The sequence below is a fragment of the Pelodiscus sinensis genome, chromosome 10 (genome assembly GCF_052426305.1).
Source record: "Pelodiscus sinensis isolate ZL-2025 chromosome 10, ASM5242630v1, whole genome shotgun sequence".
In the NCBI taxonomy this organism is placed as follows: Eukaryota; Metazoa; Chordata; order Testudines; family Trionychidae; genus Pelodiscus; species Pelodiscus sinensis.
The window spans coordinates 12937275-12955359 of NC_143061.1; positions in this window are offsets into that span (position 1 = coordinate 12937275).

The window sequence follows — 18085 nt, forward strand, 5'->3', positions numbered from 1 at the left end:
TTAAATCAAATGTTTTAATCGCTGTGTCTTCATGAGAACACATAATGTTGTGTCATTATCCCGATATTGTGTTTGTAGCACAACATGTCCTTGATCTCAGTTGAAGCCCCTATGTGCTCATGTATCATCAATCATAATAATAAATAAGATGCCTAATGCAACAAGTATTAGTTGAATATGTGAGAAGACTTTAGAATAGGCTGTGAATTGCTGCTTAAAATCTTGAAGGGCTTTATGATTGGACTGTCTCATGGAATCGATGGAATTTCTTGGGCATCTACCATGATAGTGTTTAAGGATTTAATTTTTTAAACAGAAATATATGGAGATTATAGCAACTCTTCTGAGGCAGCATTAAGTGATGCTTTGACAATTTACTAAACCATTAAAATGGAAGGGGGGAAAGAGACCTTATTGTTTCACATCATGGGGCTAAAATTCTCAGAGATCTACTTATAACAAACTGGATGATTACTTTTGGGATTCCTGGTATAGGGATACAGGCTAAAGAAGGGAAATGATGAGCTAGAAATTGGATCTATAAACTGGGAATCTGTAGAAATATTAAGCCCTGTCACCCTGACGATGTTTGAATTAAATACAATGAAGATTGTGCAAGAAATCATCTGTTTTAAGAGACTGCTCTAAAGTATCCATAGATATATAGTTCTGCTCTACCATTAGTAGTGATCATTGCCATTATGAAACTGATTTGTTTCTCCATGGAGTGGCTAAGGCAGGCTTTGTTCTGTCAAGTCCTTCTCAGATCTTCAGTGATGAAAAAATTCAAGCTGCTCTCTCAGACTGAGGTAAGCACATGTCCTGAGCTTTTGAGAAAATGGGCTATGTATAATTCCATACCGTACATAGAAACATACACACGCAGAGCAACCCACCTGATAAAAACACCCTGCAACGTTCGGCAGTATGGGGCAAAAACACTATACCAATAAAGTTGCAAGTGCAGTTAGAAAAAAAATACTACAGTGCTTCATAATCACTGTAGATAAGTTTTAACTATAATGTCAGAAATATGTATCACATTTAAAATAAGGGATTTGAAACCTTTATAAAATCCACATTAACTAAATGAGAAATAGGCTAAACTCAGAGCCCAGAGCTTTGGAAGTACTCAAAATTCAGATGTAGATTTTAATGGTTCCAGCCTTATCTCTAGTTAAAAATATGAGAGCGCTCCTATATTGTTTATTAGCATTGATGTCATAAATATCTCCATTAAGTAGCAATTAAGCTGCTGGGATTTGGGCTATGTGCCATTATAAGAGGTAATTATAACAGAATTGGATTAATTAGCCACTGAATTATTTATGTAGACATAAATATTGCACATGAGATCTGTGTTAAATAGAATATTGCCATACACACACAAAAAAAGAAAGGTAAAGATAAATTAAAATACATTGTCTCTTTAGTTCTTTCCCCCAAAATTGGTTTAAATAGGTAAATTTATCAACTACCCATTCCCTGTCTCAATGCCCATGCGTCATCTTATATATAAAAATACACATATGATAAAGTAATGGTGTGCTTTTGTAATCTTTCCAAACCATCACAAATAATAAGCATTGAGAGTTCTCTCTTGTCAATACAATGAAGTCAATCTTCTGCCTGTTGTGGTATAATTTATAGCTGAAGGAAATGGCTGATTTCACAGATATTAACTTTATCGAATATACAAACAGATGTATTATAGGGGAAAGAATTTCTGTGTCAGCAGCACAAATAACTTTAGCAATCAGCAAATCCAATCTCCTTTTGGCACTACAGCTTATCTGCAGACTAAAGCTTCTTGTCAGCTGTAGAAATAATACAATACTGGGATCTAGAGGAATGGAAACAATGCAGACTACTTGATATTGCAAACACCCAAGTGACTTAACTAGGAGACATCCATCCATGGATGAGAATAAGAAAACAGGCATTGAAGTAAAATTATTAAACTCCAGCCCAGGTTTATCGGTCTTCAGACCATAAACTTGATCACTAGTTGGCCTCAGTAAGAAACTTTGCCGTACAGTGTAATATCACACAGGACTGGAACAGTTTGGGTTCTTCCTCTGTTAGCTGGTGGAAGAGGAGAAGAAAAGCAACAAGAATATCAATTGATCATGTGCCTGCTCTATGACCTCCTGAGGTGAGTGGGAGAGTTGAAGTGGATGAGTTGCATGGGATCACTGGCTTGTTTTAACTCAGTATTTGGTAACAAGAGTATTAGCCCACAGACCTTTTGAATGGCATGTCTTTTGAAAGGATGTGTCTGCTGTCTTGTTAGTCTTTTCCTTCTGCTCTGTAAAGCAAATGGGGACAAGCATCTGGTATCTGGGTGGTGGTATGAAAGAGCGAAGGACTCAGGGTGAGAAATTACGTAAGCTCTGTGTGGATACAAATTTATATCTGTGGATGCAGATATCTGTGAATAGAAATCTCTCTCTGCTGAACCTCAGGGTGCTACTTCCAGGAACCACAGTGTCCAAAGGAGAAAAACATGGTCCCACCGCTCACAGGAACCAGCGTGCCATGTTGGCAGCTTCATACAACCATGCGGGTGTCTCACCCACAGAAGCGCTGTATGACCACAGCCAGGAGACTCAGCTGGATGTGGGGCACAGGTAGTACCTCTGCATAGGTGGGAGGAGCTGCCAGCATGAGGCGCTGGCTTCAGGGAGCATTGGTGTCACGTTCTTCTCGTTGGGTTGCTGCGTTTCCTGAAGTAGAGCCCTGTCGTTCCGCGGATACCGATTTCTCTCTGCAGATAGCCACCTCCAAGGGTAGACATTTGAATCCACTCAGGGTTCTACTTATTATTCGTGGGGCCCGATGGAATGTCTGGTTTCAAGGTGCAAAGTTTGTTTTTATCCGCTGAGGCCAAAGGCTATAGAACTTTATAGGAATGAAGCCAACAGAGCCCTGGACTCTTTTAAAACAGGGAGACTATGATAGTCATCAAACATTGAAAGTCAGGCCCTTGCCCAATGAGCCGACAGTCTAAGCAGGCAATGGATAGCTGAGGGAAGAGAACTGCAGCACAAGAAATATTGTTAAACTTTATCTTTTTCATGCTACTGTCCAGGCGACCCGCCCTCTGGAGTCCAGTCCTCATGTTGCTGTCTTCTACCCAGTCTCTGGATTTTCTTAAATGCCAGCCTCGCTTTGCATTGAGGTTGATGGCAGTTTTCCCATTTACTTCAATGGGAGCCAGCAGGAAGGGTTAATCCAACATTTGTCTGGAAGCTGCAATAGTTAAGGAATCTTGCGTTAGGAATCATGCGGTATGAAGCTTCTTCAGCAGTACAAAAGAAAGTGAAGGGAACTATTATCAGACAAGTACTAATAGGAGCAGTTTATTCCTAGTTTCCTCTTGATTTACAAGCCACTCAGCGAGCAATAAACCGCCTACTTTTAATTACCCATTTGCACAGCCAGGATGGTTTCGTACTATTTTAGAAGCAGGGATAGCATAAATGGAACTGACCAGACATTCTCAAATGCTGTATGTGCTTTGTAATTCTAATGAAAAGATAATAACTATTTTATGTTCTCCTTCTCTGATGGGTACAATTTTCTTTTTGAACCATTACCAAAAAGGATTTGGGGGCTTTTTGTGTAGCTAGTGCTTTAACCCTTTTCTGTGCTATGCAAGCTCTTTATGTTTCTGCAGCAGTTTCCCGGGAAACTTCTGGACCGACTGCAGGGCAACTTTGAGGATGTGTCTGCTGATGAATTTAAATGCACCTGGCATTTAACCATAGGCCTACTCTTGCCCCCATTGACTTCAGTGTCAGAACAGGGGGATCCGAATCAAGCCCCAGATTATTAACAGATGAACTTTTAAAATGTGTCTGTGGAGATTTATTTTTGCGCAGTTTGCTTACACTTACCATTTACTTACATGTAGAACTGAGTGGCTCTGATTGCCTCTCGTGCCAAGATTCATTTAGTTAAGAAGGGGGAGGAGGCAGTTAGGAAGCCATTTACGGCTGCCACGTTCTGAATCTATCCTAGCCCTGCCATCTGCACAATTTAGAACAGCCTAGGGGCAGCTCTAATTTAAGCCATCTGGCTAAGATTCCCCAGGTGACAATAAGCCAGCTGAGAACTGGAGGAGCACACATTCACCTTTCCGTAAGTCATTCCTTCCTACATCCTACGACAGACTACTGGGTGTAGTTGGTCTGGAAGCAGGCTATGTTATTGTACAAAGAGCCAGTGAAAAGAAAAAAGAGCAAGTTGCTTCTCCTACTTGTACCATGTGCTAAGTGGGGGGTGACATTTACTTAATGTATCTTATAGGGTAGAGGTACCTTGTAGGTAGATTAATATTGTTTGTATTGAAAATCCATAGTTGAAAAACACAATTAGAAGGGCAATGCGCTATTCTTAAAAACAATATCTGAAGTTAAAGTTTCAGAATCCGTGATTTGATTTGACCTGAGTTTACTCCCTTCCCCCTCCCAGAGCAATTGCAGCTCAAGCTGTTGGCATCAGGGGAACAGTCTGTGACAAGTACGGCATCTTGCTGTGTGGTCTGGGAACATCCTTTTCCCTTTGGCTAACAAGCTAAAACACACACACACACCCAAATAGATTCTGCAGCGTAGTATAAATGTTTGTCTGAAACAGCTGCAGATGCTTCTCAATAGATTTACAAATGTGAGCCAGTCAGAGGTAATGTGGTTCAGTGCCTTGCTATGCACATTTCTGCATCTAGTCATCTTCCTCCCCAGCTGGCGGGTGCAAGGAGTGCTGCAAAGGTCAGGCCCATGGGGGAAGGGAAGGAAACGTCACCCATAATTCCTTCACAGCAGCCGCGCTGGTAGACTTATTAATAGAACTCATAGCTCCACACAAGGAGTCCTGGCCCATCTTTATGCCCATTTTAAAGATAGGAAACTGAGCCCCAGGATGGATCCCCCAAGGTCACAAAGGTTGAAGCCAGGTCTCCTGAATACCAGGCCTATCCAGGGGTTGAGGGTGAGGAAGAAAGAATGATGCTTAATGCATCTAGAATCAAAGAGAAGGTGTGAGGGGTTAGGGAGACTAAACGGTTAATCAGTAAGCATTCTGGTAAGCATGAGGCTTACTGGTACGTTTGCTGGTTAACCGCTTAACCAATCTTTGCCAGTCAATTCTGGCAGCAGCAAGCCATGCTGAGCCGGAGCAGTCGTGACTGCAGAAAGACCAGCGGGCCAAGCAGTGGGACCCACTGGCCATAATGGGGTTGGGCAGTGGACCAGGCAGTAGACTAAATTGAAACAGGTAAGCGATATAGTTTAACTGGTTAACTGTTTTAGCATCTTGAGGGAGACTGGGAGAAGGAGAGGAAACACACGCTACATGACATTTGCAGAACATCTTATTCCATAGAGGAGCTCTCCGGATGCTAATTGGCTTAGGGGAAGGTGCACTAGGAATCTTCCTTTTCCATACAAAATATCCTTGACTTGAATCTAAGGGTACGTCTACACTAGCCCCCTAGATCGATCTAGGGAGGCTAATGAAGGCGACTGGAATTGCAAAGGGGTCTCATTTGCTGACGATGATCTGAAGTAAGAAACTAAAATGTACAGTGTATTCTGCAATTCCTTGCCAGTGAGAACTGAATCTCCTTTGAAACCTACAATAAATGGAAGGACAGTAAATACAAGGACACTGAATTGCACATGAATAGTTCAAACCATGGTTTTCTACAGAACTTTTACAGTAATGGTTTGAACTATTGCTATTTTCTTTTTGGAGAGTTTGGATATTGTATTTTTAAAATGAAACGGTTGCCATGAGAACGTACAGCTCGTTTTAGCTATTGTTATGCATGGAAGGCAGCATGGTCCACTGGCTAGAGCACTGAAGTCAGGAAAACTGGGTTATATTCTTGCCTCTTTTGCTGACCTGCTGTGTGGCCGTGGGCAAGGGAGTCTGCCATCTCTGTCGGTCTGTCTATTTTGATATGAAATTCTGCAGGGAAGACCTGTCCGGGTGCTTCTACACTGCACCATAGGTAGAAATGACATACTCAATTTGAGCTATGTAAATTGTGTATCTTATTTTGATCTTATTTCGAAATAGCTTATTTAGTAATTTGGTGCTGTTTACACAATGTCAAATTTTGAAATAACCCGCTATTTCAAAACGTCTCTTATACCTTATGCAGTGAGGTTTATAGGGACATCAGAATAGCGAGCCCAGTACATTTCAAAATAATGGGCTTGCTGTTAAGACGCGGGATAGCTATTCCGGGATACTCTGGTATCCTGAAATAGCATTGCAGTGTAGACGTAGCCTCTGTGTGTATGTCCAGTACCTAGCAAGCACCTTGGGTCCTCAGTTAGGCCAGGGCACTTCTTAAATAATAAACAACAGCTGTGCAATTGGTGACCGGGGCAGCTTCTCCATACACATTTTCCATTCCCTTGTATCCACTCCTCAAAGGAGGGACTACCAGTCACACCAGATAATGTGATGGCTGCATGACCTGGACCAAGGTGCACTAGGAATCTTCCTTTTCCATACAAAGTATCCTTGACTTGAATCTAAGGTACATCTACACTAGCCCCCTAGATCGATCTAGGGAGGCTAATGAGGGCGACTGGAATTCCAAATCAAGCCCGGGATTTAAATATCTCGTGCTTGATTTGCATGTTCCTGTCCGGTCGCCATTTTAGAAATTGACTAGCCCGAAGTAACTGACCGCATCTACACGCAACAGTGAAATGGCTTTCCGATTAAAGCCCTAAATCGAATTAGGTGGTATTCCTCCTGCAATGAGATTTACTTTGGGCAGTTACTTCGGGCTAGTCAATTTCTAAAATGGCGACCGGACGGGAACATACAAATCAAGCGCGGGATATTTAAATCCCGGGCTTGATTTTCAATTCCAGTTGCCCTCACTAACCTCCCTAGATTGATCTAGGGGGCTAGTGTAGACGTACCTTAAGGGTGCCTCAATATTGCACCGTTATTTCGAGATAACTTGAGTTAATTCACAATAACAATGTGAGCGTCTACAGAGTTACTCTGTTATTTTGAAATAATTTCAATATCACGGACGGTTTATTCCAAAATCTGTAAACCTCATTCTATGAGGAATAACACCTATTCTGAAATAGCTATTTCGAAATAAGGCGTGTGCAGACACTCCACTGCTGCTATTTTGAAATAGCCCCTCACCAGGGCCATTCTAAGTTATTCCTCTCCAGTGCCTCCTGGGAGTCTAAATTGAGATAGCACATCTACATTAAGGAAGCCTGCCTCGAACTAATTTTGAGGCTTCCCTGCAGGGTAGATGTGCTATTTCGAAATAAGCCATTTCAGAATAACTATTCTGGAATAGCTCATTTCGAAATAAGTGTACAGTGTAGACGTATCCTTAGTCTCCAGAGATGAGATGTATGTCTCTGTCCTCCAAGCCACATAGCTCATTTTGGTCATATATAATACATCAACCACTGAGCTATCGCTGGCTCTTCCAAAGGGAAGGACTTTAGAAACTAGGGTGAAACCCCGGCCCTGTAAAAATCCATCCTTCGACTGACTTGAGAGGGGTTAGAATTCCCTCCTGGGTGTTCTTTCCTCTCAGTGTGTAGGCTGGCTCTCTGTGCCAGCAGTGTGATTGATGACACTTAGTCAGCTATTTCCCACCAGAACATCCGTCAGACCTGCGGCTTGTAACAGAACAAAAAGAAAACTGCCAGTCAAGATCATGCTAATGACAGCTGAATGGCCTTTCAAAATGAAGTGAAGTATTGTTATGAAAAGGCAAAGGGAGAGCCTAGGAAATTAATGCTATTTATTCACCTTCTAACAATGTGATCCAAAGGAGCCCTCATTTCATCCAACTCTGGCCTGCAGTGGAACTGGCTCAGAAACCAGAGGGCTTCTGCTAAACAGCCTAAAATGAAGCAAACATCCTCATCTTTAATACTAACCTAAGGCACGTGGCAACTTGAGGGCTAGAGAGAGTGCTCTTGTGGAGTGAGCACAACACCAGGCCTTGCCTAGCCTGACCACAGACTGTGTGTGTGACCTTGAGTGAGTCTGTGCTCTCATGGCCCCACCCATGCAGTAGGAGTAGTGCTCTCCGACCTCCTGGGGGGTGCTGACAGGATCAGGGGAGGTGACAGCCTTTGTGGGCCCCGGGGCAGCAACGTCCTCCCTTCCTGGGAGAAGGCCTCGGGGGAAGGGGTAGGGCCAAGGCAGCTGGCCCTCAAGTGTCAGGAGTGCTGGCTTGGCCTCACCTTCCAGAACTTGGTGCTACCCGAAGCATGCGGCGTGCTGCTCTGGAGGCAATTTAAAGGGCTTGGGTCTGACAATGGCAGCGACGGGGAGCCTCAGGACCCTTTCAAAGGCCAGAACCCTTTTCACCTCCCACCCCATCGGCGGGCCTGGGGAGGATAAAAGCTACGCATGTCTGGGAGGTGTTCGTGTGGTACAATGCTGAGAGCCATGTGCGCACCTAGATACTCTCAAGGGGCACAGCTCTCCCGTGAGGGGAGCAGAAGTCCTGATGCGTGCTGAGATCTGCAGTGTGTAGAGGCCAAGAGAAGCATCTCTTGGCATATGCTCCCCCAAAACCTTCCCTGCTGCTACCACTCAGAAGGGTGGTAACTGGCAGTGGGTGGTCCTAGTAAGCCGGGAGGATGAGGCATGCTGTACAATTCAGACATTTGTTGCCTGTGCGCCGTACCAGAGAGACACGTTTCCAGAACCACGGGGCTCTCCCAAGAACCACAGCAGCAAAAGGAGCCAGCGCCCCATGGCAGCAGCCCCTCTAGTGTGACTGCACTGCTCTCAGCCCTTCCATGTGGTGTGTCTCCTGCTTGGGGTCCAGTGCAGGCGTTTGGGGAGGTACGGCTGGACTGGAGGAACTGCCAGTGTGGGGTGCTGGCTCGTGGTGGCCCCACGTTCTGTCCCTTTTGTTGTTGTGAGGACCCCTGCAGTTCCACAGATACCAAGTTCTACCCATCAATACCTGCATCTGTGGTGTAAATTTGTCATGGGACATTTCTATGAGGGGGAGGGGAGGCAGGGGCAGAGGGTTGGTACCCTTTCGGAAAGAGTTAAAATCTACTTGCCCCACTGCCGGCAGGGCAGGAGGTGGATCACAACTCTATGGGGGAGTCTTGGGGAGGCCTGTGAGGATCCTCTGAGGTGCAAAGGGAGCATTGCTACCGAGCTTATCCACATTCAACTCGGTGGCAGGGGTCAGACAGCGCCGGAGGAGTAAACAGCTCTTTGTGGCTACGGAAGAATGGTATGTACCAGGTGCTGACGCCTTGCCAGCTACCTCTACAGCCTCTCCTCTCCCTGCTCCCCTATCTCCCAGGGGAAGCTGGGCTTGATGGTGGATAATGGTGTGAGCAGGAGGCTGGGAATCAGCAGCCCACCTGGAGCTGTGCAAAGCTTCCTTAATCTGGCACGTTTTGCTGGCTGCGAAAATGAAGCTCAACTAAACTTTGCCAAAAGACTGGTTCACAGACCTCAGCCATTCAGCCAGCGTGGGCTGAGTGAACCTGAAAGCATCTCTCTTTCATGAACAGAAGCTGATCCAATAATGTGCGTTATCTCTTCCACCGTCTCTCTCCCATCTCCTGGGAGCCACATGGCTACAACAACACAGCAATCATGCTAACCAATAAAGGGAAAGCGTGAACGTGCTGTTGCAGGACAGGCATTTTGTAGCCCTGGATCAGGTAGCTTATGTTTCCCAAGTGATCCAGTTAATCTTCTCCTCCATTAAATAAAAACAAACCTGCATTTTGGCAGCTCAGCCAGCAGCCTCAGCTTGAACAGCTGCAGGCTGTAGCAAGCAAGTTCATTCATCTCATGAAAGCGCTTGCTAATTTGGGGATGGTTTGTTATCTTTGAATCCGGCTTGCTGGTTTCCTGGCAAAGAGGGTCTGGATGATACAGAAAAAGGACAGTCCCAATCCTGGTCAGCTGTCCATACACTGGACTCGTAGGCGAGAGCCCAGCAAGGTTTCTGGTCGGCTATAGAGTCAGGATTCGTTAAAGGTCCTGGATCTTTAGGCCTTTGCTCCAGCCACTGATGGATCCTTCAAGAAGGAAGATAAGGGACCACCTCATCTTTCAGGAAGTGCTCTTCAGTTGGAGCATTGGCCCCTACTATCTGGTTTTGAAGGGTGCTCACCACCTACAACTTCCAATGACTTCAACTGGGATTGTAGGTGCTTTGTCACTCTGAAAACCAGGCACTTAATGACCAAATACTAAGCCAAATCAACAAGGTAGACTGTGGTGTAAATTCTATCCCAAGATCTCCAGTATTTTTCGGTTCAGTCATCAGTCACTGCAATACAGAAAATCCAAACCAGTTTCATACTTCTTAGGCTGCTCTGCAGTTTCCACAAGCTGCCACCAGGTGGCACTCCTGATTTACAAACATACCAGGAGTGGTATCGATTGGCAGAGCTGGCTTAGCATGGTGCTTAATATTTTCTGATTTTATAATGCCAGGGCTTTAGAAGATACCTAATTATCTCTGTTAAAAGGGTTGGGTCTATGAAGGTTTAATCAGTACAATTTGAAAGATTGGTAATGTGGCCATATAATTTTCCAGCAACAATGTGTGCAACTTTTATTTTAATGCGGTGCCAGGAGTGTGTTATTTTGAGAGGTGGGTTATGGCATTCATGATGAACAATCACCAGCCATATAAATTGTTTATAGAAGTACAATATAACACTAAATTATATGATCTGAGAACACACTCCTTTGATTTTAGATTCTCGGATATAATTTCCAGTGGAGGGTGGAAAAGAGGCAGAAGGAATTTTGTCCCTGTTTTTAGAAACAGACGTGCATTTACTTGTAAACCAGGAGTTAGGGCCTGATCCAAAGCCTCATGAAATCAAATGGAGCCTTTCAACGGAATTCAGTGAGCACTGAGATAGGCCCTTACAAAGTAACTTTCTAAAAAATAATTTGAATAGATTTCACACTAGATTTTAAAGAGGGAAAGACACTAGGCCAGGTCTAAAATACAGGGGAAGGTTGAATTAAGATGCACAACTCCAGCTATTTTAATTACGTAGCTGGAGCTGACGTACCTTACTTTAAGTTTCTGCACGGTCTCCCATTGGTTTCCCTTACTCTTCACGAGGACCTGGAGTACCAGCACTGTTGGGAGGCGGAGTGACCTCTGATTTTGATTTAGGGGGTCTTTACTAGATTCGCTAAATCAAACTCTGTAAGATTGTTCACAACAGCGTTGATCTTCTGAGCAGTGAAGACATGGCTTAGGAATTGCCTAATGCTGCAGCTTTCCCTGCACCGACAGCGAAAAAAGTGAATAAATGTATTTGGGGGATCACTGTGCCCTGCAACTCTCCAAGAACATTATTCTTCCTCTTCACCTTGCCTTAGGTTATTATACTCTACGCAGCTAGCACCCAAGAACCACTTATCTTTGGAAATCATAATTCAAAGGTGAAATCAAACATGTAAATGGTTGCAGGAGGTACCCAATTTCATGTCATTTCAGACTGAATTGCTTTTTTGTGGTAACTCTGCAAGGGGAACTTTAAAGTTAGACAGAACTTTAGGTAGTAGGTGAACGGAATTTTAAAATGTGTTCCTGATGGATTCCTGTTGTCATTGCTAAGGTTGTTTGAAGGTGTACATGTCTGCCATACACGCAGCTAACACTTATTTCTCACTTGTTAATACATTACCACAATACATTTGCTGTGGAATTATATTTGCCTTCCTGCCAGTATTACTGTCGAATTGCAGAGTGGAATTTAAAAAAGCCTAGAAAACCTTTTTATTGTATAGTTAAGAAGCTCTTAGGAAATTAGCATTCACAAAGGGGATTTGGTTTGTGTCTGTTTGAATCCACTGAATGTCTGATTTACTTTAAAGCCTGGAAACGTGCATAGTTCAGTCATTTTTGTTAAGCTGCAGTTAATGTAGATGAAAAAATGTTGAATTTCACAATAGCAACAAGACTTTTATAAATTAGCGGTTTTACCTCAGAGGAGTTTCAATAGGGAAAAAATAATTTCTATTTTATTAGGTTAGTACTTCATTCAGAAATTCTGAATTGGTGGTAGTTACAATGAAGCTGAGGGAATTGATGTGGATATAATTGAAAAAAAAAACCTCTCCAAATGTAGGCCCTGATTCTGCAGGCGCATAACTTGATTTATTGAGTGTAGTTTGACAGAAATCAACAGGAAAGTTAGACATACATGAAGTCTTTGGGAAACAATTGTCATCTTTCCTGAGAGTGGTAGCAAATCCATTCTCTGATGGTCAGAAGGCTTGGGAAACATATAACACTCATTGGGTATGTTATCTTTTCTGGATCAGAACCTGGTCTGGGATTCAGAAAGGTTCTAATGGCTTATGCCATTATTTTTTATTGTATGTGTAGTTCTGAGCTCTTAGGTTCCCGCTGATATAGAGAGGTGAATAATAATGTATTCACTTTAATACTTTGCCATTTTCTAATAATAATAATATATATTTCTTACATAGTGTTTTTCAGCCATATGTATCAAAGTGCTTTATAAAGAAGGTATATTATCATCATCAACTGATAGATGAAAAATTGAGGCCCAGAGGAGAAATGACCTGTCCAAGGTTGCCCAGCCAAGCAGGAGCAGAGCTAGATTTCCCAAGTTCCAGTCCAGTGCTCTCTCTACTAGGAAATGTTACTTCCTGTAATGGAAGGGTAGGTCACCTCTTGGAGTGGTGTGTGAGATTGCATAGACATAGGCCAGGTCTACAGTTAGGGTGTGTCTAACGAGGCATACCGGAGCGGTTGACAAAGGCTTCCCTTGTCGACCGTGGTGCGTCTAGACTGCCCCGCTGTGCCGGATCAGCTGATTGTCGGCACAGCGCAGCGGCCATTTTGATGTAAATGAAGTGCGATTATTTAAATCGACGCTTCATTTTGCTATGTCTAGTAAACTCATCTACATGGCTCCGTCAACGGAGCCATGTAGTCTAGACACACCCTTAGGGAGAAAGTTGACTTAAGATATATAATTCTGTGGGAGCTGATGTACCTTAAGCCAAATTTCTGCAGCATCCACACAGTAGGAGGTCAATGGGAGAAACTATTCCATTAACTTTCACAGGGTCATGAGGAGTGAGGGAGTAGTGGGGTCGACGGGTATGCTGTCAGCAGCTGATTAAGTGGGTTCTTACTAAATTGAACCCCGGAAGATCGAACTCTGGAGCGTTGATATCATGTGTTCAGCTATCGTGCTAGACATAATAGTTTAGCTGCAGTAACATGGGCAGCAGCAGCTAGCTGCCCTGAGTACAAACCTATCCAGACCCTCTGGATACATAACCAGAGCTGCTACCATGCCGCTACTCACCTCTAGCTGTGCTGCCATGGTTGCTCTACTATGTTTAGCTCAACAGGACCTAGCGCAATTATCCACTAGAAGAGCTGGATAGGAAATGAAAATTTTCATGTCCCATGAAAATTTGAGGGATTGAAAAATTTTCCCCATCCCAAATCGGGACAAAAAGTAAATCTACAAAATTTTTCTGATGGCCAAAAAAAACAAAACCCAAAACCCAAACAAACAATCAAACAAAAAAAACCAGTTTGAGTTAATTTCATTATTTTTAATTTTTAAAATGTATTATAACTAGTTATAATTTAGAAAGAAAATGTCATTTTCAATCTTAGAATTGGGATACGTTGTTTCAGAAATGCTAAAATGAAATGTTGCACCAATTTCAAAACTTTTTCTTTGCTATTTGGAGTTGAAAAATTCATCAAAGCCAACACTTTCCTGCTCCGTGCAAAGTTTTGATATATTGGCATTTTCCAACAGGGAAAAAATAACAAGTTTAATTTAAAAATTCCTGACTAGCTCTTTTCACATGTTAACAATAATTACCCACATTTACACAAGGATGAGTTTCTTTTCAAATTACGTAGGTAACCAGCTCCTACTGAATTTCAGTGGGAAATGGCTATTTTAGGGTCTTTATGTACTTTTGAAAATTCCTTCCATAATATACAATTCTTACCCATTGTGATTTGAGACAAGAGCCAACTCCCAACCACTGGTGAGTGTTTGGAAGAAACTTCTCCTATGATGTATCATTCTGTAATTGCACATTTCTGGGGGTTCCTGCACCTTCCTCTGTAGCATCTGACCACTTTCAGGGCCAGGACAATGAAATGGATAGCCTACCTATAGGATCTGCCATAACATTTCTCGCGAGATACACCCAAGTTAAAAGATTTGTTGAATAAGTCATGGCAAGTCAATGGAAGAGCTGAAAGCAGAACACGAGTCAATCCCAGTCTGTAACGCCTAGGAAATTCTCTCTGTCTTTGTAAGTTCCAAAATTCAGTGACAGCAACTCTTCCTTGTTTGCCGGAAGAAGCAGAATGTACTTGAAATCTTGTAGGGGGAGAGGAACGCATATCCACCCCTGCCCATAAGAGCGCCTAGTTTTCTAATATTTCTAGCCCACTTTTGGCAAAGTCAAGAGATTTGGATGATTTGGTGAAACAGACGCATCTCTGACCTGAACGTGAACCTCAAACAATGAGTCCATCTCACTCTACTCTATTCAGCCCACCTCAGAACTTTTGTGGAAGTGCATAGAAAAATCACAGAACAGTCATTTTAAATAGTTAGCTGGCTGGCTGGAAGTAGAAATGAATTAAAAAAACCCACCTTCCCCCCTTTCTGGCCTAGTATCTGAAGCACAGTATCCTAAACAACAGCTAAGACAGCTTGGTGATGAGATGCCACACAAACTCATAATCAAAATATAATAACTGCCATCCTGGCTGTGACAGAGAATAATGTGCTAGGCCAGTAGCTCACAGCGAAATATGTTCACACGTTAGCCCGGTGTGCCCCAATGCAAGGAAGAACATTGTTTATTGCTTAAAATGGAAAAAAAAAAACCTTTTAATGGAGCATATAAAAATGAGAACCTGGCTTTGTTTTTCCAAAGCTTCAAAGAAAAGATAACATGCTTCACTGCTTCTAAATTAGATCACAAATTTTCTGGCTGATGGCAGCATCTTAGTGCTCACCCTGAAGGCAAAAATCTGAGCAAATTACATTTTAATATCTCAGGCTCATGTAACCCTCCTGAGATCACACAAGAAGCAGAAGAATGTGTGGCAATCCAGTGGTCTTGGGGGATCTGAAGGGAACACCAGCAAGTGGGAAAGGGCAACAGCTAAAATACAATTAAATATTTCCTGTGCACACGTGGTAGCTAATATATGATCTGTATCTCATGTCACCAATTCGGTGAAGTATAATACTCCAGGGCATAAAAGGCATGTGATTGGCCCACTCCTGTAGTTCATTGCCTGGCTCTTTATTCAATCAAAGGCTTTATAACCATGGCAAGCACTGATGTTGACATACGCTATCAACTGCATGGATGGATGTGCTTCTGCATCTCTTCGCTTGTCAAGCACATTGTTGTAGGGCTGCGAGGTAATGCTAAGTGGTTTTGCGATACCCTTCCGGGGTCCGAGTCTCTCCTGGATGCATGTGTGCAGCTCCCGTGAATGTGCATGCATCAGGAGAAGGAGCAGGCCCCTTAGGAAATAGGAGGCAGGCACATTTGACAAGAGAGGAACGGATGCAGGCACATTTCCATTCATTGCTCAGGACCCGCTTTTGTTTCTCTACTAGATGGTTTGCTCTGAATATTTATACTGTTGAAGTGAAAATGTTCTCTGCTCTCTAGGCAATGATGGTGGAGAACATACTGTCGCCTTGTGCCTGCCCAGGGATATTCCCAAAGGAATAGGCTGCCCAGAACAACTGTGTGTGCGCATGCACGCGTGTTAAAGCTGTAGGGCAGTTTGGCTTTAAATACAAGCTCTGCAAAACACAGGTGTATTTTTAATTCTAGGATCATCTGGAGCCCCTGATGGGACCATGCAAATTGCTAGGGAGATGCGCTCAGACTAGAAACTTCCATGGCTATTCTGAACAGCAGCCCTGGTTGGAGAATTTTGAACGTAATTAGAAACTTTTTGCAGTTGTTTGAAAAGGCCTCCCACCTCTTGGTGTCCGGTCCCCGCACCTGCACAGTCCTATTCCTCAGATCTCTATCGTTTCCTCTCCCTCCCCAAACCCAGGATGCCTTCTTGCCCCTAGCCCTGGTCTTCGCTAGGGAGAAAGCAAACCTGAAGTGAGAACATACTTAACAAGAATGAACATCGTGGTGAGGAGAAGATGGTTTGTCTTCTGCACACAGGCTGGCAGATCAAGGTAAAGCCTCCCCAGCTACTTTTTAATTGGAGCTGCTAAAACACATGAAATCTAGAGATTGTCTTGGTAGGAGTTTCCCTCCTGTTAGCTAGCTCAAGCTAAGAACATACCTTTTCCCTAGTGACGTTTCAACTGCTGTGTCTGTAGGGGAAGAGTCACAACTTCCTTTCTGACTCCTCTCCGGTGTCCATTAATAGGTCCATTTCACTTTTAACTGTTCAGGGTGAATCATGTGGATGCTTCCCCAGCTGCAAGCTACAGGAGCTCCCCTCTCTGACCATGTGGGATCATCCAGGGCTAGTGTGGGTTGGCAGGAGAGGACTGATGTTTCCTGACTCCTCCAGACTGAAGCAGCATGGAGCTGAAAAAGATCCGGCCTTCTTCTCTATTTTATGCTTGCTGCCCAAAGCTCAGGTGTCCCAGAGTCTCTGGGAGGCTTGCCATAGGAGCTACCGAAGTGGAGAGGTTGTCTTAGAAATAAGTCTGAGGCCTCTATCGGTAGCCAAGGAAACTGTGGGCATGGTGTGAAGAAAGGTGTGTCCGGACTTGCCTTCTTATTCTAGTGCTTCCATGAATAGATGCTTGCTGGCCCCATATGGAGATACAAACATCTGCTAGGAACTAGGGTTGGGGTATTTGCAATTGTGTTCTTCTGCTTTGTGGCATCGTCTGTTTAACGGCAACCAGATCTAGTATAAAAGCTTGTGGTTGAGAACATACCTGTCCACTTCCACAGCCTCTTGTCCCCCCCATCAGACACAAAGATCCCATTTCCTCAGAAACTACCACCCCTCTCGCTCACCAAAGCCTTGTGGAGCACATCATTTTGCCCAACACAACACTGATAAATCTCCAGATCCCGCTTCCTCCAGATCCCCAAGGGTTTGAAATGTGACCCTAGGAACATTGCTGGAAAATGGGTGGTAGAGAGGGCGAAAGGCATTACATCTCTTAGTGACTCTGTGTAATCTCAAACACTGTCATCTGAATTTTTCCTGTGTTTTATGTGGAAAAGCAAGGGATTTTCACAACCAAGCTTCAAAGGTTAAGCCGAGTGAAGTCAGCGGTAAAATATGTGAATTTAACCTTTGGCTGTTACTGTGTAAATGACTTAGATTCATAATGTTTGTGCTGGAATGACTGAAGGTTTATATTTTGCAGAACACACACCATGAGGGGGAAAAAAGCAACAAGGCTTGCAAATGTAGCCTTTAATGTCTGTGCAGGGTCATTTGGTAAGAGATGTTTTCATGACAATCCAAATACAAATAACTTGAAACTTTTCCACGGTCTCCCTATGCCCCATGTGAACCTCCCAGACATACAGCAGGAGTTGGGAGTAGAGTTTGAGGGCCATAGAGCTGGTGCAGAGACTAAGAGGTACTACAAGCTGTAATTTTTATTGCCATGGCACATAGGAGACCTTCTCATGGTGCTAGGCATGGATGCTTTGGCCTTCTCTTGCTCCCACGGGATCAGTGCTGAGGGAAAAATCTCATCTTTGCTGAGTTAGAGGCAAAATATTCATCCTATTCATCCTTCCCACCGAAGAGCGCAGTTAGGCCTGGTGTCAGCGGGGGGGGGGGTGTTTTCAATAGTTCCAGGCCGGGATTACATGGGAGGGGCATATGACTGGTCGTGTGAGCAGCACCACTATTCTGGGCTCACTCTATGGGGAGCCCAGCAGGGATCAGTGGACCTTGTGCTGGCAGTAAAGGTGGCCTTACCACCATGCTCACCAATGGCATTGGGAAGCAACCTGCTCTACTCCTCTGGCTCCCAGCCATGTTGCTCTGCTTCCCGCCACTGGTGAGTGCAGAGGA